This window comes from Talpa occidentalis, unplaced genomic scaffold (assembly GCF_014898055.3).
Source record: "Talpa occidentalis isolate TD23 unplaced genomic scaffold, MPIMG_talOcc4v2.1 talOcc4.12, whole genome shotgun sequence".
Lineage (NCBI taxonomy): Eukaryota > Metazoa > Chordata > Mammalia > Eulipotyphla > Talpidae > Talpa > Talpa occidentalis.
This window is the reverse complement of record NW_023601212.1, coordinates 33,917,817-33,933,131: the sequence shown is the minus strand read 5'-3', so window position 1 is coordinate 33,933,131 and position 15,315 is coordinate 33,917,817. Positions and strand designations below refer to the sequence as shown.

General features: G+C 38.8%; 1 protein-coding gene and 1 long non-coding RNA gene across 4 annotated transcripts in view; one reads left to right on the top strand and one right to left on the bottom strand.

Annotated features, from left to right (window-relative positions):
- Nucleotides 1-9,571, top strand: part of LOC129145477 (uncharacterized) — a 104,994-nt gene extending 95,423 nt beyond the window's left edge. For all 3 annotated transcript variants that reach the window (XR_008551081.1, XR_008551080.1, XR_008551079.1), the window contains exon 3: nucleotides 9,481-9,571. This is a non-coding gene — a long non-coding RNA (uncharacterized LOC129145477). The remainder of the gene's footprint in view (nucleotides 1-9,480) is intronic.
- Nucleotides 1-15,315, bottom strand: part of GUCY1A2 (guanylate cyclase 1 soluble subunit alpha 2) — a 299,132-nt gene that overhangs the window by 14,886 nt on the left and 268,931 nt on the right. The gene's annotated exons all lie outside the window — the stretch shown is intronic.

Here is a 15,315-nt window from a genome sequence, read left to right as displayed (position 1 = left end):
TGCCAGGGCTTTTAAATAATTTACCACACTTTGGCTGGGAGGAAACGCTTCACAATGAATTGATCTCTAGATATTTTAAACACATCTCATATATACCATGCTAAAAACCACAGAGACACAGCTGTTATGAGGTTTTATTCATTTACAAGTAAAAATTTTGATGTCAGTAGAGTTTTAAATGTCAATAATAAAAATAAGAGAACACATAGGATACAATGATCCAAGCTCCTTGATATCCTAGATTTAGTGGCCTTTATATATGAATTCTGTTGCACAATATGCAGATGATTTCCAGCAGTACATTTTGAATGATTTACGGCTGGGTTTGGGCAGGATGTCGGGAGACTCATCTAACATAGCATGCCTGGTGATGATGAGTTATGGTGCCAAATTAATGATCAAATGTGTATACGGGAATTATGAATTTAGGCACTGATCACCCCCGAACCACTGATCCCCTCTGAAATGCTTTATTAAGTCCAACTCCCTGGGCTGGCTCTAATAATCCCTTTCTTCAGTAACTCAGGACTTAAATGATAGCTTAGATTCTGCATAAATCTAAAATAAGCCCCACCTGATAGCTATACAACCTGGGAGTTTTAACAAGATGGTTACTAAGCATTTAGGAAAGTCACACAAATCCTAGTTTACCTGCTACCACCCTTCCTCCTCTCCACAGATTTTTTTTTTAACAAATTGCTTCAATTTTCATTGGAAGTAAAAAGACATGCTACTTTGGGTCAACTTGTGGCCCCCCACACATGTCAGCAAAGCTGTGAGCAGGGAGGCTCACAGGGCTGCTCCCTTAACTCACTTGGCTGTTGTTTACTTTCCCATTTTTCCACTTTTACCACGATTTGTGTTCTGTCCTATTTACTGCCTTGAAAAGAACCTGGAACTTATTCACACTGGGCTGCAAATGACCTAAATGCAAAACTCAGTTTTTAAAAAGGAACTGAATTTTAACAATGATCTTTCAGGCATTCTATCCTGAGGTTTAATGTTGTTCTCTCGTTCTTCAATTGGCATAGATAAAGAAAGAACAGTTTGGTCATCTATAAAGCTGAGGTCAGAGTCTGGTCTTTTATTCTTACATCCTTTTCTCCAATTCTATATTCTGAGTCTTTTGCTTAGTACGGAGGTAGGAGCTAGCCTAACTGGTCAACTTTATATTTTTAGGGGTGTCATTGGAAGATTGCCAGCTATAATTTTTTTTTATCTTTTGCATTAACTGTAAGCTCATCATTCCTTGCATATATCTAGGTGATTTCTACTTCTGCTTTTCCTAAAATGACTTTGGGGCACATGTTGGATCCTGTAGTTTAATCCTCTATTTAGTGTTCCCCTCTCTCTAGCTACTACTAGAGTAAATGTGGTAGCTGCTTCTCTGTACCAGGTCATATACCTAAGCTGTTTGCTGTATAAGCTGAGAGTTTACTCTTGCAGAATTTCCATCTTATTCTTCCCTTGTTAGGTCCTTTTTCATCCTGTGTATGTATATGCTGGGATAACATTTACATATAAGAGTTACTACCATTTCATTATTGTTTTAAGAAAGATAAGACAGATTCTGGTTTTCAATCTGCTGTATTAAATTGCAAATTTCTGTTGCTAATTATTCATCTACTATCTTTTTGCTAAGAAATGCATTTGGACTGTATTATGATGTCATTAGAACACTTTGTGTTCTGGAGAAGAATGCTAGTTTGAAAAATGAAGATAAAAATGAGATTTCTTATTATTTTTAAAGTGTTCTGTAACTCTTGAAATTTCTCTGTTCACCACCTTCTTTTCATCTGAGTTGAAGAAAAGATGCTGTGCTCTGTATTTCTGCTTTATGCTTCACTGCTCCAAGATCTGATGCAGTTTGAAGATAGGCCCACTGAAACCACAGTTACTGAGTCAGCTAGACAGCCCGAAATCCCGTGAAATTCAGTGATTCATTCTCTGGAAGTAACATGCCTGTCCAAATAAGGAAAGAATCTAGCTCACTATGAAAATAGAGCAAAAGAAGATTCTCACCAAATTTGTATATACTTTAAGGTTACAAATACTTTGAATTTAATTTGTGGGTTTTGAAATTTAGGTTAATGGATCAGTTCTCAAAAAAGGGGTGGTCTCTATGTGTTCTCTTAAAAGTATAAGGCTGAGTCTTTGAGAGGCACTACTGTGACACTCAGCTCATTCCTTTTTGCAACCCTCCCCCAACTTCGTCCCCTCAGTTAAGAACTGATGGCAAAGGCTTACTATGGATTCCGTAGTCTGCATTCCTGGGGCTTGCTAGGGAGTATACATATTCCCTATTTATGGAAAAGCAAATACCTCTTAAATCCTAGAGTTTTAGATGCTCTGTACCTAAAAATGATTCTATCCCATGGACTTCGTCCATTTTGACTCTTAACAGTGTAACTGCTAAAGAGAATCAAAATTCAAAATATCCCAAAATTTTATATCTAGCTGAAGCCTTTACAGAGACAATTCTAATAAGTTCTTATAAGTTAAAAAACTCCCTTACTTTTTTCACTTTTCTGATAAAAATTCTTCTTAAAAACAAGTTCATCATGATGCCACCCTTTCTGTGTGAAAGACAGAGATGAAAGGGAAACAAGAAAATGGATCACTTTTTTTTTAATGGATGAGAATCTTTAGGCACCAGAAAGAGCAAACTGTTTTCCTTCTCTTTGAGAGTTCAACCTATCTTTTATTTTATTTTTTTAAAGATTTATTTATTTACTTATACAAGAACCGGAGTACAGGCCAGATGCGCGGGAGGGTGAGAGGATTCACCAGAGACAGAGCGGGGAACTGAACAGGCAGAATGACTAAATACACTGCTGAGGGGAGCAGCAGGCAAGACAGGAGAGGTCTGCCACGCGACATGTGGGACCCTTGCCAGCCAGCAGGGATCAAACCAGTGCTATAAAGGCTGCTGACAGCACAGCACAGTGCTCAACCACCGTCTGCACCACCAGGGGAGGCCCAACATATCTCTTTTTTAACAATGTCTTGTAATCAACATTCCTTGCAACTTCCCCTGAAGAGCTACTTTTCAGAAATACTAATAGTCATGGGGAGAAACTATGGGAAGGGAGTAAACAGGGATGAGACATGGGAAAAGGTTGTGGTAAACTGTAAATCTGATGTCCCCATAAGGGTAGCTCAGGCAACGTCATTTAAAAGCTCTGGTCTTTGAAATAATTAAATTAGATCAAAATCTTTATCCACAACAAAATCAAAGATTATTTATGGTTCTAACATCTTGAAGAGCTTGAGAATTATTTAGATAGGGAGTCACATAAAGCCACATGGTGAAAAGCGTTAGTTTTAGACTTGCCGGGCTGGTCGTCCCAAGTGAGACCACCAGAGAAAAAATACTGCTGTGTTGGCCAATATCATAAAAGGTGTTTACAGAGCAATTGTGATTCTGTGACTAATGTGACTAATGCATGAGGGTTTTTGCACTTTAATCTGAACCATGAAAAGGATTCTTGAGCACAGCATTGAGAACAATCAGATTTCTACTGAAAGATTTCTCCACAAAGTGTTATGCATAAAAGAAAGTAAAGTAGCTGACTACCAACAGAGAAGACAAGTTTCAATTTTCTGGTTTGCAAACGACTTCTCCAAACATACCCAATCTTGTTGCCTATTAAAATGTATTCCCATAATAAATTCATGATCATGTTTTGGGGACAGTAGACTGCTTTGTTCTGAAGAGAATTAAAATTACCCATTTACTTAACATACCGATACAATACATGAACAATCCAACATAATATAAAATTTTCCATTTCCTTTAAAAAGTAATGTGAATAAATGAGAAAAAAGAAGGATGGGGAATTCATCTAGAACTCTGATTTAGTGCTAAACCTGAATGTAAGGACTTTAACAGTAAGTTTGTGAGGCATTGCTTTTAAATGTGAGTTAAAATGGCTTTCCAGTTCGTTCCAAGTCCAGTGTTGAAACATAACATGGAGTGGTTGTGCTTTTTTGCCGTCAGCCTGTAACAATTTAAGGTGTTCAGACTCGTACACACCCTCCACCCCTACAGCAGTCCTTGCTCATGGCACAGCTCAGACCTGAACCACATTGGTCTCCCACTAGCCCTCACTCTCTTCTGCCACCCATGCACTACCTGCAGCACCTCACTGCCTAGCAACTTTCCTTTGATAATGCTGTTCCCAGGCTCTAAAACATCCAGTGGGTCTGTAATGGCATAGAAGATCCACTGTCACCTTAGTTAAAAATAGATTCTCAGTCTCATGCCATATTAGAAGTGGAGTCAGTTTTCAAATATTTCACTTTGAAATGACTTAGATTTATAGGAGTGCTGCCAGTTAATACAGTGAGTTTGCCAACATGATTTACTCAGTTTCCCCTATGCTAACATAATACATAACCCTGGCACCTTTGCTGAAACAAAAAAAAAAAAATGCATTATTAACTCAATTACAGACTTTGTTTGGATTTCTGTTTTCCCCACTAATGTCCTTTTCCAGTTTTCAGTGTAAAAATTTTGGAAATAATATAAGCCTAATTATTTTGGGAAAATTTAGGATGAGATCATTTGTGGGACTGATCCACAGTCATGGGCCAGAAGTACCAGAATAGAAAGAACTTTAGTCTCCTGATAAAGTTTCCTTTACTCATACACTTATTTAATCAGTCATTGGCTGTTCTTAATATTTCCTGAATTATGCATCACTTTGGAAATCTGATGTGTGTTAGAAAAAAAATCTTTCTAGAAAAGTACACATGTGAGTATATTTCAGGAAGTTTCTAAACATACTAACCCTAAGACTTACCAACAACATGATTTCTATCTAGGCTCTATCTTGGATTTATAAAACAGATTTTATCTGAATTTCTTCCACAGCCAACAAATGTTTAAAAAATACTTTTCTATTTGAACTTTTTAGCTAAAATGTTAACAGCAAAGAAAATTCATAAGGAACCCCTTTATTTTGCAATCAACAAAGGATAAACAGTGACCAGTTTAATGTGGGGGGGAGAAAAAAGGAACATTTGGAATAATTTTCTCCTATATTTTAAATTGTGCTCAATTATCTTCATAATTTTCATTTTACAGAATTTAGATAAAGTGAAGAATTAAACTTGGAATTATTTGCAAACATTTATGACCAAAAAAATAACTATTATTTATACTTCACAGAAACTCATTTTCTATGGAAATTAATAGATATTCCTCTAAATTCTGAACCCTAGAACTAGGGTAAATGACTTATTGGCATTACTGTCCTGGGAAAAGAGAAATACCCTTTCTATAGTAAGGAATGGGTCCTAATATAGGCCCAGCTATATCAGGCATTTTTTTTAATTTAATAAATAAAAAAATATTTCAGCATTTTTTATTTAATAAAATGTTATTGATTTACCACTTATAAAAAACTATACAAAATTGGGGGTACACCTTCCTCTGTGTATACGCCTTTCCTCACCCACCACCAAAAGTCTTGTGCCCACTGCTGATGGCCCTCCTAGCCTCCTTCCCCTCCCTCTCTAGTAACCACTAAATTTTTGAGAGTTGAAGACAAAACAAATTATCTACATTCAATCTTGAACCTAATCATACACACAAAGCCTATACCAAATGAGCAATGAAACAAAAAAAAAATCACCAGTTTTTAAATGTTTCTATATTTAAAAGCAAAATAAAAATGTCTAAATGAGTAGAATTTAATCACTCAATTTTGCTAGATATGACTTACTGGCATATTTAGGTAACATTACTGTTGCTCTCTATAATTAGGCAAATCTAAATACAACTCTTGAGGCACAACTCAGGTTTTACTTTGGGGGAAAATTATTAAGTGTCTGTCCTTACTGATTATTTTTCTTTTGTAAAATACAGTATTTACTCTTTGGGGGCTTCTATAAATAATATGATCAATAAAGTCATTTAAAAGACTGAGAGGACAGTAATGCCAGTCCCAACATTTTTTTCTTTGAAAATCAACTTACTAGTATAGATGAACATTTTGATTTTTTTTAAGGATCCTTTACAAACTCCTAGACATGAATTTTCCTGAAGCAGTTTGTATTTCTATCCTCATGTTATGTCTAACAAAAGAAGAATAACCAGTTATAGAAAGCATATCACTATGATGTAATAATTATTTTGACTAAAGAATAGAGGCAGGGGCCTCCCTGGTGGCCTAAGGGTTAAGTCTCAGCACTACCACTGCTGAGATCTGAGTTTGATCCCCATCTAGGGAGATGACCCACACATGGTGCAGCAGACCTCTCCTGCACCCCTCAGCATTGTATTTCAGTAGATCCACCTGCTCTGCTCCCCACTCTGTCTCTGCTAAATCTTCTCAACCCTTGCACCTCTGGACTACACCCCAGTTTGTCTATGCATAAATAAATTTTTAAAAATCTTAAAAAAAGGAGTTTTTAAACTCAACTATTAAATTTTTTTAAGATTTATTTTTATTTATACAAGAACTAGGGTACAGGCCAGAGGTGCGGGAGGGTGAGAGAATTCACCAGAGACAGAGTGGGGAGCAGAGCAGGAAGATCTACTGAAATACACTGCTGAGGGGAGCAGCGGGTGAGCCAGGAGAGGTCTGCTGCGCCATGTGGGTATCTCCCTGGCAGGCTGGGAATCGAACCTATGCTGTGGAGGCTGTGGACAGCTTCACTGCACTGCACTCAACCCACTGTGCCACCAGGGAGGCCCAACAACTATTAACTTCTAACCAAAATGTCTTTTTTTCAATTATTCCATACATGTTTTGCTATACTAAAAAGATGCATTCTTCCACATTACCTAAAGTAAAATCCTACATAGCAAGCCCATATTACTGGTGACTTTTCTTACATGCTTTAGAGACACAATCCCACAAACTGTTTTAGCCTCACAGAAACAAAAGATGGCTAGAAGTGTCTATTTGCTATAACATTGACATATGTAACTCATGTTCAGATCCAGATTTAGAGATACTGTTATGGTTGGAAATACGGAAACACCATATAAGAAAGAACACACCTCCTCTTTATCATCCATGGTATGGAAAGGACTGCCAGACAGGACAGCATATTTACATGTACAGAGGGAAGGAATGCAATCTCCTCTCCTGATTCTAGCTCGCTTCCTATTGTCTTCCTCATTGTCCTCCCATCCATGCAAGCTATCTTCAGAAATCACTGTTTCTTACCATTAGCTATGGAAATAGACCTCAGCCTTCAGGTAAGTCAGCTCTTTGAGTTCTGGCACCCACACTTATTTCACCTAAGTCTCAGGTCTCCAAGCTTGGAGAGAGACTAAGTAATTCCATAAACATTAGCTAGCAGTATTAACATCTCATTTTAAAGCTAAAGGATGTTTTAGAAATCATCCCTCTCATTGCAGAGGAGAGATCAAGCCACGCATATTACCTGGCCTGCCAGAAATCACACAGCAAGGTAATATCTGCGATATGATTCAGTTCTGATACCTGAGCTAGGAAAGTACTCACTATCCCAAACTTCAGCCTAACTTTAGGTTTGTGGGGTATTGCAACTTCTTAAAGCCCAGCTATTTTAGAAATTATACAAGGGATAGCTATGTCTGAGGGCATATTGTGGAGAGAAGGCTCAGGCATCTTTGTAAAAATCCAATTTCTCGGGCCTCCCTGGTGGTGCAGGGGTTAAAGACAGTGCCATCAAGCTATCACCAGCCACTTCAGCAAGAGTTCTATCCCTGGCCAGCCAAGGAGCTGACCCACATGGTGCAGCAGACCTTTCCTGTCTCGCTGGCTGCTCCCCTTGGCAGTGTATTTCGTAGATCTTCCTGTTCTGCTCCCCACTCTGTCTCTAGTGAATCCTCTCACCGCCCCCCCCAACACCTCTGGCTTACACCCCAGTTCTTGTGTGCATAAATAAACAAATCTTTAAAAAAATTTCCATTTCTTAGGACAATTCCTCCTTAAGTCAGCAAATCTACTTCTTAACAATAGGACTGAATGTTTCTGTCATCCCAGTTTTCATTTGCTGAAACTCTTCCCCTAAAGGTGATGGTATTTAGGTATTCCCCTAAAGGAACAGGGTGAAATGAAATCAGGAATGAGGTGATTACCTTTCTAAGAATTACAAAAGAGCTTGCTTCTCCCCCTGATATGAGGAAACAAGAAGTCAGGAACTCAGACATCTGCAAGCCACTCTTCCCAGAACCTGGGCTATGACAGTAACATGACCTTGGACTTCCACCTCCAAAATTGTGAGAAATTTCTGTTGCTTCTTAGTCACCCTGTAATAGGTTTCACTCTTCAGAAATCTCAAATTCCAGTAAAAACCTTTTAGAAGCCAGAAACCTCATATTGCACAATTCTTTTTCTTCACCAGATATTTTATCATAATTGATTTAAATTTTTTTCTCATGGACAAGGAAGGATCAAGGCTACAGCTACAGGGAGATTTCATCCCTGAGGTTCCCCCTTATTGTAAGCAGAATAATCATCCTCTTCCCCCAAAAGTCCAAATGTTCATGTCCCAGCCCAAAGAATCGGCAACTATGTTAGGATACAGGGCAAAGATGAACTAAGGTTGCAAGTTAGCTGACTTTAAAAAAAAAAATGACCCTCCAATGGACCCAGTGTAATCACAAGGGTTCTTAAAAGTAAAAGAGAGACGGGCCTCCCTGGTGGCACAAGGGGTTAAGATGCAACCTACGAAGCTGTCCGCAGCCTCTACAGCATAAGTTTGATCCCCACATGGCACAGCCCACATGGCACAGCAGACCTCTCCCACCTCACCTGCTGCTCCCCTCAGCAGTGTACATCAGTCAATCTACCTGTTCTGCTCCCCACTCTGTCTCTGGTGAATCCTCTCACCACCCCCCCACACACCTCTGGTCCATACCCCAGCTCTTGTATGCATAAATAAATAAATCTTATATATAAAGTAGAAGAAGGAGAAAGAAGGGAAGAGTTGGAAACGCAGATGTGACAAAGAATGCAGCATTAAGAGAAGCTGTATCACCCACTTTATGATGGAGGATGGAGCCGTGAACCAAAGAATGATGCGGCTTCTAGAGTTGAACAAGGCAAAAAGCCAGTGTCTTGTCCAACTCCCAGAAAAGAATGCAGCCTAGATGACACCTTGGTTTTGTCCCATGTCAGTCTTCTGTCTCACAGAACTAAGATCATGAATTTGTATAATTTAAGCCACAAATGTTGTGGTAATCTAATTAGCTTATCTGTCTCAACAGTAGTCTCTACTTCTCTGCAGAAGATACAGTTCAAGCGCCCCAGTGGATGCCTGAATTTCAGACAGTTAACCCTGTATGAGTAATGTTTATTCCAATACATAGATATCTATGACAAAGTTTAATTTAGGCACAGTAAGAGGTTAGAAACAATAATAAAATAGAATTATAATGATAATGATATATATTATACACTATACCATAATAATAACAATATATATTATGTGAATTTTGTCACTCCTCTCAAAACATAATGTACTTATTATTTTCAGATGCAGCTGACCTGGCGTATGAAGCTGTGGGAAGTACAACCACAGATAAGATGGAACTGCTGTATGTGCTAAGAAAATAAACATTTTTTATCACATGACTATGACTTAGTCATCAATTAGATGCCTTTGCAAATAAAATTGGGTAGGGAGAGAGGTAGCCCCAAGATGGTGGAAGAGGGAGGACTCATGCTTCCCTCCTCTCATGATCACAGCATCTACACCTAACTATGTACTAGTCTACACAGCAGAAACCTGCTGGCTGAATAGTTTCCACAACCAAGGGAAAAAAGGCAATACCCAGATGAGTCAGAGGGATGTTTAGCCAAGAAGAAAGCCCATCACAGGGCAGGTGGCACAATCAGAAAAAATGTGTCTAAGGTGCAGAACTTTTCCCTGGGGAGCAGGGAGAGGGCGACCTCTGACACTCATCAGCCCAACCCTATGACCCTACTTTGAGATGAGCTCCAGGAGACCCTGCACTGAGGGAAGCAGACAGTGAGAACCAGGTGTTAATAAGCCAGCAAGAGATTCATTTGCCTTGCTCTCTCCATAGGTGAACAAATACCATATACCATAGTGTTGGCTGGGGAGGTAAGGAGCCCTAGGGAATGATCCAGGAAAGAGGTCACCAGCTGGCAGTATCTTGGCAACCCTTGACATTGCTGTTGGCAAGGTGGGTGTCATCTGGAACTCAGCTTCCACACTATCAGACCCTAAAGTGAATCCCTGAGGAGAGCTCCATCCACTCCCTGGAGTAGCCATGCAGGCTAAGACCAAGAAACAAGAATCAAGAGGGTCTACTCTTGGTAGATAAACAAGGAAAGGCCCCTGGTGGACACCCCTGCCTACTCACAAGTACCTAAAATCACGCTCAAACATACCCAACTAGCAACTGGACTCTACCCTCAGCCTCAATCCACTGTCAGCCCAAGCTCAGCCTGACCCCTGCAAGATCCCAGCCTGGGTGCACCTCAGTTAAGCAGTGGCCGGGTCCACAGCCCTGCAAAGCCCCAGTCAGGCACCCTCAGCCACTTCTAAAACTCAACTCTTTTTTCTCCAAGTCACGCATGCAAGTTGCCACCTCCAGATCTCAAACAGGCACATAGTGCAGTTTCTACCACCAATAGCCCAGTTACCCCAGAGCACCTCCTGCAATCTAGCCATGTGAGAGCCCAGCTCCAGCAACTAGCCACAATGCTGACACCACCAGGTGACAACGACATGGCAGACCACACAGAAATACCAAGTGGGGTCTGCAGCAACTCCAGCCAGACACACACCAAGGCTAGACCCACAGCACCTGCGCTGAGCACACCTTAGTCTGGAATGGAAACCAAACCCAGCCAAAGTGCAGTGTTGCAGGGGTAGTAAAAAATACACAGAATGGACTGTTTTCAAATATAAGTAGTTATCAGCTCAGTGCAGATCAATATATACATATGATTTCATATTTGAACCTCACAGTAACCACAAAGCAAAAACCTACAGTGAAAACACAAAAGATGGTGAAAAGGCAACTTAGACACACTAGGTAAAACAGCAAGCCTCAAGGGAAGGGAAAAAAAGGAACAGAGAAAAACTCCAGCAAGCCATAAAATATGTGGATGATAACAGAGGTGACAGTTCTTTAATATTAGTCTCAGTTGTGTCTTTTGGATTAATCTCTGAAGGCACGAGAAACAACAGGGTTACATCAAACCAAAAATCATCTGCATAGAAAAGAAACCATTGTTTAAAAAGACAGCCTATTGCATAGAAGATATTTGTAAATCATGCATTGGACATGGGGTTAATATCCTAAACATATAAACAACTCACACGACTCAAAAACAAAATAATGTACTCAATTAAAATATAGGCAGAGGATATAAATAGGCATTTCACCAAAGGAGACACACAGAGAGCTAACAGACAAATGAAAAGATGTTCTACATCATTTATCATTATGGCAATGCAAACCACTTTATACCAGTCCAAATGGTTATTATCAAAAAGTCAAAAAATTAAAAGTGCTGGGGAGAATATGGAGAAAAAGGAACCCCCATGTACTGCTGATAATAATGTAAATTGGTAAAGGTACTAAGAAAAACAGTGTGGATGTTCCTCAGAAAATTAAAAAATGAACTGCCAAATGATCCAGTAATTCTACATCTGGGCATTTACCCAAAGAATATGAAAACACTATTCCAAAAAAATATGTGCAATGCTATGTTCCTCACTGCCCTATTCATACTAGCAAATATATCGAAACATGCCAAGTACTGAAAGGTATGAATGGGTAAAGACGACATGGTACACACAAGAATATTAGTCATAAAACAATGAAATCTTGCCACTCCTGATAACAAGGATAAACCTTAAAGGGATGATGCTTGATGAATGAAGAAGGAGAAAGACAAATACAATATGATTTTACTCATTTGTGCAATATAAGGGGCGGGGGAGGAAAACAAAATCCAACCTCTAGACTCTGACATCAGAATGTGGTTACCAGAGAGGGAGGTGGGGAAGGGATAGAGATGGATGGTTGGTGGTGAGTGTAGAAAGAGAATTCGTACTTCTGGATCCCACACAACATTGTAAGCTCATATTACCTGAATTACAAAACTACAGAAAAACGAAACAAAAAATTTGTAGGACTAAACTGATTACTCACTCAGTTCTGAGTCATAGCTCAGAATGCCTTTGTCTAAATTATAAAATCGATTGTTTCCTTGGGACTGCCAGATGAGGACTGTAATTACCATAAATCATTTAACATGGCTAAATGTATAAAATATAAGAATAAAATAGAAATAATATGATTTATTCCTTCATGAAAGGCTAAGATGAAGCAATACATGAATACCCACTGTATTTCAAGTATTGAGATCTGTATAAACATCATATTTAACCCTAACAGTAATCTTCTCAAATAATGTAAAGATGAGAAAATAGAACCCAGAGAAATAAAGTTGCTAAATTCATTTCCTGAATCATGAAACACAATAACTCGTCATTGAGCCTGGATGCCAAGCTTTGTGCTCTGACTCTGAGCATTGACCCCAGACTCTCTCCTGTCCCGTGAACATGCCCAGGCAGGATGAGCTGATTATACAGCCCTGATCCCAAGGCTACTTCATTTTCAGGGGCCTTTATCAATGAATGAAAAGTGGGCAGTCTGAAGCTCAGAACCAGATCAGTTGTAAATCAGGAAAAGAAAAATGTTTAAAGAAAATATTAAAATGTTTTGTACTTTTTTAGTTTGTACGTAACAAGGTAAACAATTCTGCTCTGGCAAATCATTAGATTATTCATGCCATTTCAAAATTTGCTGAAACCATCCTAATATAAGCAATTATTTCAGTTTCACAGATCAGTAGCATGTGTTAAAAGATAATTGTAATGTGCACATTATTTTTAATTGGGTAAGTATGGGACAAAATGGGTGTAAACATCACACTTACTGGAGAAAAATAAAAGCATCTAACACTGAAAACTCAAAACTCATTAAGCAGTTCTTTTTGTCCAGTAATAAAACTAGCAATAAAGTGCTGTAGGTTGAAGAGGAAATGATAGTGGGCATCGCTGCCAGCAAGGAGATGAGTCACTCTGTCTAAAAAATGAAGACTATTATATATAAATTATGGCCCTGATTCCAAAAATCTTTATTATATGTCCAGATGAATTTTCAGATAAACAACACTGATCATTCCAATTCTAGCAACCTACAGGCAACCCAATTATTTCTGTAATATGAAAAGTCAAGTAGCCTAGCTGATACATTGATAGGTAGATAAATGTTCATGGGAGCACATCTTATCACAAAAATTAGATAAAACTTAAGTGTTCATCAATATAAGAACAGATGAATGAAAATTAAATATGGGGTGCAGCCATATACTGGGATGTTGTATAGTATATTAAAGCTATATACTTTACATGAATAGATCATAAGAATAAAATGAGAAAGACTTATGGTGAAATATCACACATGCCAATTAAAACATGTAAAATAAAAATCTATTATTAATGTCTACATTCATATGAGCAAGTTAATGTATAAAACACTGGACTTTGAAACACACTAAATAGAGTGTGCATCACAATGAAAAAGAAAAATCCAAAGAAAATGTTTTACTTCTATTCAATAATATCTGAGTCAAATATAATAAAGTAATAAATATATAGGTATTTTATTATTTCTTTTAACTTTAGTACTTTAAAGTATTTACAAAAGTATTATTTGAATCAATTATTTAAGTATTTCAGTCAAAATGTATTTGAAATGAATTATTTAGAAAATTAAATTATTGTATTCAACTACTCTATTCAAAGATCATGATGATTAAATCCTTATTAAAAATAAATTGAATAGAAATCTCTCTGAATTTTTTTTTGTTTGTTTGTTTGTTTATACAAGCACTGGGTACAGTCAGAAGCGCGGGAGGGTGAGAGAATTCACCAGAGCCAGAGCAGGGAGCAGAGCAGGCAGAAGGACCGAAGTACAGTGCTGAGGGGAGCAGCGGGCGGCAGGAGAGGTCTGCGGGCCATGTGGGACCCTCCTCTGGTGGCTGGGGAGCAGCCGGGGATCGAACCGGTGCCACAGAGGCCGCGGGCAACTTCGCAACCCAGCGCTCAACCGCTGCGCCACCGGGGAGGCCCCTCTCTGAATATTTTAAGATAGTCAGAACACATTGGACATGATGAAGGATGTCAGAAGGAAAACTCAAGATTTCAAGCTTGCATGAGTGAGTTTCATTTCATAAATTCCTATTTACTCTAAGAAAGTGCAATATTACCTCCTTATTGAGACTATCTCTGCGCCATCAATCCTGACATTTCACTTTGGGTGTCCTGGGGAAGTACACACTACACCTGTTGGTTCATAAATCACCCTTGCAGTGTGGAACAGAACAGGTATACACGCAGCAGCTGAACTGTGCAGAATGGAGGACAGGAAACCAACACAAAGTACTTAGCCACAACAGATCCAGAATCTGAAAACCCAGGTATGCAGAGCTCATAGACCTGATTTTAAGATGCTAGAAACTTATAAGGAACCAAGGTGCATTTGCTTTAATGGTACCCCAGATTAAAATGGATGTCAGTGGTCAGAGTCCAATCACTCTTCAGAAGCATGGGAAGATGGGACTCTTAGATTTGAGTAATCAGCTGCATTTCCATGCAGGAAATAGAGATTGATTGCCTGCTGTCAATCACTGGCTGGCTGCCTCTCTCACAACCTAACTTATTCTCCAGTTTACAAGCGTGGCGATCTCTTTAAAGCACAAATCTAATCACATTACTCATTTGCTTAGAACTCTTTAGTGCTCTTCACTGTTTTTGGAATTAATTCAAAACTCCTTTATATGATTTACCACTTTCTCTAATTTGACTTCAGTTTCTTTGTCCTCATTTTAGCCCCTTCCTCCTGTTGCTCTAATACTCTAATCAGGACCTTGGCCCTGGTCTGCTGTAGTTGTCGACTACTCAGATACATCCAACTCCTCGTCTGCAGTCTCATCCACAAGAGCAAAGATCCTAGTTATGCTGGTCATGCTTATCACATTAGTGCCTATCACGTGGTCAACCAATATGGTGGGAAGGAAGACAGCAAAAAGGAAGGAAAAGGGTTATGTGAGGATAGACTAAATGTAAAAATATTTTTATAAAGTATTAGTATGAATGACATGATTTGAGGCCAGATTCTTTAAGAATCTACCCACATGGCAATTCAATGTCCCCACCCATGCCTCCATTTGTTGCTTGCTTATTTGTTTTCAGGAAAACAGCAACAGAACACAATTTTGACACAAGCAGTGCCGGAGATAACTCAGTCTGTCAGAACTTATA